Consider the following 6,946-nt stretch of genomic DNA (forward strand, 5'->3'; position numbering starts at 1 on the left):
ATTTTATTTCAAATTCTTATAGCAAAAAGTCCTGAAATTTATTATAAATACATGCATACACACATATATATGTATGTGTGTGTATGTATGTATGTATGTGTGTATATATATATTTTATATATATATATATTTACATTCATATAAATTCCCTTCAGATCATTTCTGGTTTGATATATTTGAAGTATATGCTTTATAGTGGTATTGATGTTAGGCCAAAGAGTATATTTTAGTGAGGACTCTTAACTAGAATGATTGGATCAATTCACTGCTCTATCATCACTTCCTTAGGAAGCTTGGCCTTCTATTATCCACTTCAAAAATTATCATTACCGATTTTTTCAATTTTTGCCAATATGTTGAATATGAAGTCAAAACAAATTTTTTTTAATTCATTTTTCCTATTATCAAGGGTTTTTTGAGCACTTTTTCTTTTTTTATTTATCTTTCTTTTTTGAGAATTGTGTTTATATCCTTTTTTACTATTTACAGCATCTGTTAATAAAGGCTTTTTTTCTTATATATTTGAAAAAAATCCTATAGATCCTTGTTCTCCAGCCTTAATCAGCTAAATTTGCTCCACAGATTTTTCTTTCTTTCTTTCTTTCTTAATTTCTTTCTTTCTTTCTTTCTTTCTTTCTTTCTTTCTTTCTTTCTTTCTTTCTTTCTTCCTTCCTTCCTTCCTTCCTTCCTTCCTTCCTTCCTTCCTTCCTTCCTTCCTTCCTTCCTTCCTTCCTTCCTTCCTTTCTTTCTTTTTCATTTTTTTACAGATTTTTCAAAGTTAACTGTTTTCTTTCTAATTCTAACTTCAGATAAAAACAGCCAAAGGCATTTGAAGACTTCAGAGCTCCTTCTCTCTCTCTCTCTCTCTCTCTCTCTCTCTCTCTCTCTCTCTCACACACACACACACACACACACACACACACAAGAGCAGAGGATTCTCCCCAAGAAAGCCCCAGAGTTGTTGTAAACCCAGAGCATGAAGTTCTTGAAGCATGAAGGAGTATAGACAAAGGAGTGAAAAGAGTGGGAGGATACCCAATGGTTCTGAGCAGCCTGACACCCTTTCCTGAGATGTCATGGAGAGGAGTGCTGGTTTCTGGTCTCTTGGAATCACTTTTCCAGCAGAGACACTGCACACAAGAAGAGCAACAAAAAGACACCACAAGAAAAAAAAGGATTTGGGGGCATTAAAATGTCAATAGTATATGCTGTATTGACAATATGTGGTCCCTAAGGATTTTACTCTTTGTGAAGCTTGGAATATTGCTGACAGAATATACCTGACAAAATTACTCAGTTTGACCTCTGATTAACTTGCTAATATATTGACAAATGCCTATGTATTCTCAAACTGACTCAGCCACCTATATTTAGGGTTACAAATGGAAAATTAGTAAACTATGAGCTTACCAAACTTCATCTAATTCTACGTATTCCACTGGAAAATATTACTAATTACAGTGTCCTTGTGATTGATAGAAATATAGGGGAGAAAGGTCACAATCCAGACAACCCACTTATTAACTGCTCCTCAGGTCTCCCTCCTGCTCTGTCCCATGAATTTGCCCAGCAACACAAATAAGATACAAGAGTAGATATCTAGGAGAGCTGGGCCCTCCAGTGGGGTACAACCACATTGTATGCTGAAGGCACTATTGATGTGATTGTGTTACTGTAGGTCTTCAAGGAGAGGGAATCACATATTTATATACCTATAAGTAATAAACTTCTTGATTCCTGATCCTGAATGCTTTTGTTACTTCTCAGTGTCACCCACTCACAATTTCCCCACATTCTCTATTACTGTACTCTAAGTGCTTGCATACTCTTAACAAAGCATCATGTACAGCCATGGGAGAGTGACCCACAGGTTTATAAGGGGAAAGTCTTGTTATTTTTATTTATGTGATTCCATCTCAGTCAATGATTTTGATTTGTGTAAACTGTGTCTAGGGCTATCAAAAATTAATATGAGGGGCAGCTAGGTGGCATAGTGGATAAAGCATCAGCCCTGGATTCAGGAGGACCTGAGTTCAAATCTGGCTTCAGACACTTGATACTTACTAGCTGTGTGACCCTGGGAAAATCACTTCATCCCAATTGCCTCTCCCCCCCAAAAAAAATTAATATGGTAGTGGGGGCCTCAATATTCTATATTTAGATATAAAATACTGAGGTCCCCACTACCATATTAATTATATAAACAATTCCATAGACGTTTTCATCTACCTAATTTTTCCCATCTTCCCTGTATGTACTTCTCATCTCCCTGTACTATCAATCCCATCTTTTGATTCTATTTCTATAAGATGATATGTGTGTATGTTATACATGTACATATGCAGTATATATACATATATATATTTGAGCATGCATTTGCATATATATGTATCTATGTATGTGTCTGTGTAGGTAGGTATGCATATGTCTTTATTTCTTAGTTTGTTCAACCACTTTGAGAAATTCTTTCCAGATATGACCTTAGAGTCATAGCTATACTCTAAAATATTTACCAATTGTCTCTCTGAAAGAAAAAAGAAAAAAAAGGACACGATATAATTTTAAATTCGTTCTGCACCATTAACTTTATCTCCACCATTTATCTTAAGTCTAGACAATAAAGTCCTGAATTGTAGTATTTTCCAGTTTCTAAGAAGCACTAGTTCACATGGGAAATTTTTAAAACAGTTCTTACAAACCACTTCAAGCTTGGTCAAGCATACCTCTTCTTAGAAGCTGGATTCTTTCCCCCACTCAGACATACACAGTAAAGGGATTACCGCTTGACCATGTAATTATCAAAATATTGGTGAGTTATTTATTCTAGGCCAATAAGATAACAAGCTAATTTCTGAAAGGAGGAGAGTTTAGTGACTGGGAAGATTAGGATAGGTTTCCCATAGGAGGTGACACTCAATCTCAATCTTGGAGGAAGCTAGTGATTAAATGAGGCAGAGATGATGACCAAGTTTGAATTAGACTAGATTCCCTTTATTTCAATTGAATAAATAACTACTAAGCACCTACTATGTCCCCGTTACTAGAGCAGATGGGCTCTGAGGTATTTTCCAGCTCTGAGATTTCATTTATCTGGTCAAGTGAGTGGGGGGAAATAAATCAGTTGAACCAATTGTAGGATTGAGTTAATCAATCAGACTCAGTGTGTGCCTAGCAACCTTCAATCATGAACAGAGCTGGTCATTGGTTCTTAGCAGGGTATATTCAAATATGTAAATGCTGCCTCTCCTCCTATCATTTTTCCTGAATTACAAGAGTTTTGTGTGATTGATTTTAATCCCTGAAGAAATTAGTTCAAGAAAGAGGAGCTGACCTGACCAGAAAACTTGATGTTCTATAGTTTCCACTTATAACAGCTCCTGTTAAGTAAAATTTCAATACAGGGTATGGCTCAAGTGCCTAAGAACCATTCACTCCCTGTGTGCTTAATGACAAATAACAGCAATATCTCCCAGAGACTGCCAGAGCAACCCTGTACCCAAACAAAGAACTATCATTTGAATGTGAAGTAGCTCAGTGAGCTGAGGAAATTGAGTGAGACCTGATCATATTACCCAGGAAGATACATGCGATAATCCAGCAGAAAATTTTGAATACATATTAAATATTCATAACAGGATTCATTGTTACATGTCTGACGTCCTGGTAAATATTTTGACATAATTTAATCATGGGTTTATACAATGTGGTACATGTCGCCTGTTTGTTTTTCAGAAATCTATTGAACCACCTGAAAAAAAAAAATTAGGAATTCAGCCAAAAGCCTTGCCAGATGCTTTATGGGCACTGTGAACGATTTTCTAATGTTCTGCTCTTGGAATAAAAGTCTGCTTTATTAAATTTGCCTCGAATTGCATTACATTAGAAGGAATCACTCCAAATTAACAGATAGACTATCAACTTATGTTACCTAATTGTTTGATGTTTAAATTTTAGTTAACTGAAATAAGAAAACTTCTTATCCTGTAAATTATTGTTCTCTCTAGCACATTTTGTTTTGGATATGTATGCATGACTTGAATGAAAAAAATTATCACTCTTTTTGGGAAGGATTCTTTCTCAATAATATCATTAGTGTTTGTAGTTGCCTTTACCAATGGAGACAGGCAAGCATTCTCCAGCTTCTACTCTAACAGAGCTGCCTGGATCGCTGAGAGGTAAAGTGATTTGTCCATGATCATACAGCCAGGATAAACCGAGGTAGAAACTGAAACAGGTCATCCTGACTGAGGCCAGCTCTCTATCTATTATGCCACTCTGAACTTGTCATGAACAGGTTCCCATAGGATTATATGTTATAGAATTCTGTAGAGCTATATGATTTACACATTTTTTTAAAAAATCCTAACCTGTTATAAATTTTTTCTCAGGCTGCAAAACATTTTGCTAACCTGAAAATCCAACTATAAGTCCAAATTTACCCTAGTTCTCTCTCTATGATTGTCCTCATCACTATTTCCTGCAAGGAAAGAGTTCCCTCGAACTTGAAAATATTTCCCAAATACAGTTAATGTTTTATCACAGGGATATATGTGTGAAAGCTTTCTATTATCAATTAAAGTTTGCCCAAACTACCAAGTAAAACTGACAACTAAGCAGATCCAGTAGCTATAACTAAACTTCACAGGCAAAAAGGAAAAGAATAGATGAGCAAAAATGTTGTTAATGCTTCCAGAGCAAAAACAATAACAATGAAACCATCTCCTGATGGAGAAATATACTTAGAAATACAATACCTACACTGAGTCCTACTCTGAAGTCTTATTAAAGTGTGGTAGAAACTCAGATTCTCCAAGAATATGGCAGAAAATCTCAAATTCTACCATATTTTATAAATATGGTAAGTTTCATGTATATATCAGGGAATAGACAGCCATCTAAGCACAAGCTCAATCAAGTTTAAGAAAGCTCACAATCAGATATGTGGTCACCAGGTGATAAAGCTTCTCCCCTCCCCCTCTTTTGATGATAATTGTAATTAGTCTATTAAGTAGAGAGGAACTGTATTACACTGAGCTAGTGCATATTTTAATAATGTATTAAAGAAGATCACTCTATCTGGATGAGAGTGGCCTGGGGCCTGGCAATATAGATTTGTTGCTTCTGATGTGTATTGCCAAAAGGAAGACATATATATATATATATATTCAATGTAAAGTCATTAAAGCTGACTCCCCAGGATAAGAAATCAGAAACAGGAGAGGGTGGTGGTGTTAAAAAAAACAAACAAATAAAAAACAGAAAATAACTTCATGAGGTTATATGTAGTTTAACTAGCCAGAGCCCTATTCAATGTACTTACCCTTAGAATAGTAAATATAGCTAGCATAAGCAGGCTTGAGGGCAGATATGTGGTACAATCAATCCAATGCCAGGCCTGAAGTCAGTAAGACACATCTTGAATGTGGCCTCAGACACTAGCTATGTGACCCTGGGCAAGTCACTTAACTCTGTTTGCCTCATTTTCCTCATCTGCAAAATGAGTTGGATAAGGAAATGGCAAACCCCTCTGGTATCCTTGTCAAGAAAACCCCAAACAAGGTCACAAAGAATCAGACATGACTCAAAAAATGACTGAACAAAAACACAAAAATAATAACAACAATAAATAAGGACTGAAAGGTTTGATTTCAGAGTCTGATAATGAGAGTCCTTTCCTGATCCTTTATATGACAGTTATTTTGTTTGAACCCATCCTTCCCCAATTCCCACAAGTGGATGATGTTTAAATTGCCTAGATACTAAGTACTGGGATTAGTCAACAGCTGTGACCTAGGAACTTTACTGTAATTCTTTAGCTCAGTGAATTCAGAGAAAGCACTTGAAAGGACAATGCTTGAGCCTTCCTAGGTCAATAGACAACTACTCAAAATGGGCCCTATTGACAAATGTACTAAATATGCCTTAGTTAATTTGCTGGGGATGGCAAATATTTACCTAGAGGAGAGTACTGTAAGGGCAGAATTTGATTGGAACAACTCTAAGCAACTGATTTCCTCCCAGTAGAATGAATCAAATTATACAAACAATGCAGCATTATTAATAAAATTTTAAATGTACAGAAGAGTTTATATTTCGCGATAAAAATTGATAGAGGGGGCAGCTAGGTGGCACAGTGGATAAAGCACCAGCCCTGGATTCAGAAGGACCTGAATTCAAATCCAGCCTCAAACACTTGACACTAGCTGTATGACCCTGGGCAAGTCACTTAACCCTCACTGCCCCACAAAAAAAAAAATTGATAGAATTAGTCATTCACTTCCAAAGTATTGGCCATGACCGTGGTGTCCCTTTCAAAGTAAAAATGAGATACATGCTCTATAGAATTAGTATTACCAGAAAGTTCTAAATATGACCAAAGTCAGCAAAAAAGAGAGGATACGTAATACATACATGTGTACACACATGTATGATATATTTGTGTGCTATATATGTGTATACACATATACATACACATATACCAAAAGTTTTCATTATTTGCTTTGGTCAGACATAAAATACAATAAATAGCAAACCTTTCCAAATATTAATTGACATAGTTATAGAAATTCTAGTGTTTACAATAAGATTAGAGAAAGAAATTAAATGTATTGGCAAGTGGAGAGAAAATTACCCAGATTTTCATGGAATGTGATGGTTTGCTTTAAGAATCCCAAAAAGTCAGAAAAAATATAATTAATATCTTCAGTAAAGTAGTGAAACACGAAATAAATCCATAATACTTTTAGAATTTGTATAAAATAATAAAATCCAGGAGGAAAATAGAAGAAATATATTGAAAATGCATACAAAATGCATAAATGTCTGAGAATAAATCAATCAAGATATTCTCAATATTTGTGTAAATATAATTACAGAACTCTTTTAAAAGAAATAAACAATACATAATTGGACAAATACTCATGGCTTTTGTATTGGCAGTCTCACT

The sequence above is a fragment of the Dromiciops gliroides genome, chromosome 5 (assembly GCF_019393635.1).
Source record: "Dromiciops gliroides isolate mDroGli1 chromosome 5, mDroGli1.pri, whole genome shotgun sequence".
Lineage (NCBI taxonomy): Eukaryota > Metazoa > Chordata > Mammalia > Microbiotheria > Microbiotheriidae > Dromiciops > Dromiciops gliroides.